Raw genomic sequence first — 999 nt, forward strand, 5'->3', positions numbered from 1 at the left:
GTGTGTGCGTGGGTGTGTGTCTGAGAGAGAGAGGGGTAGAGCGTGCAGCTCCATGTTAGAGTCAGAAAAGATGAAACCCACGTTCACGATATATATTACACTTAAATTACCTTGAAGGCTGAGAGGTGTAGATTGCTTTTATCGCACAGTATCCGACATCCACGCGCAGTGGTGGAGGAATCTTTTTTTCTCCATTTGATCTCATGCTAATTTGAAAGCAGACGTTAAAACGGTATCGAATAGTCCTGAACCTGTGCCAGTGTGTCACCTCTCTGCAGCTGTGCCTCCGCGCCTCTCGCTGATGGGAGCTTCAGCAATTAAAGCTGAACAAATAAATGGCTATCACATCGCAGAGAGAGAGAGAGAGGTGAAATTGGCCCGGTTCAAGCATATCAATCAGAGCAGATGTGTGTTTAGATAATAGAAAGACCACAGCAGGGCACGCTTCTGTCAAGTGTTTCAGAGCAAGACTCACTGCAGAGTAGACTACACCCACTTCAGCACAGTTTATAATATATATCCTCTTGTTAAAATGCAGCAAAACAAGTAATACTGCTGGGCTAAAGCAAATACTTTGTCTTTCCTTCGAGATGTGTAGCTACCGGGTAAATCGCTGTTGGAATGGGCTGACTTGGCAAGCTAGGTGACAAGTGTGTTAAGAGATCCAAACATCACCAACTGTAACAGCCCATGCCAACTAATATTACTTACTAATCTAGCAGTGAGAAGCCCAACCTGGCATCTGTCAAGCAGCCTTTCATTTTGGGAAGCTCGTGCCAAGAATTAAAAGCTGGTCTGAAATCGACTCTCGCTCGGCCTCTCAAACATCAGCTTCTTCTGTCAGCATCCTTTTCAGTCTCTTCACCTGTGCTATGACATCCGTACTGAGGATCCCAAGCTGGCTTGGGGGGGTGGGTGGGGGGGTGGATGGATTGTTCCTTATCAGCACAAAGTACACAGTGCAAGAACAACAGCTCTGTTGTGCAGAGGACTGGGGAT

This window comes from Diplotaxodon limnothrissa, linkage group LG23 (genome assembly GCF_057381915.1).
Source record: "Diplotaxodon limnothrissa isolate DT_005_m linkage group LG23, D_limnothrissa_male_GT1.1, whole genome shotgun sequence".
In the NCBI taxonomy this organism is placed as follows: domain Eukaryota; kingdom Metazoa; phylum Chordata; class Actinopteri; order Cichliformes; family Cichlidae; genus Diplotaxodon; species Diplotaxodon limnothrissa.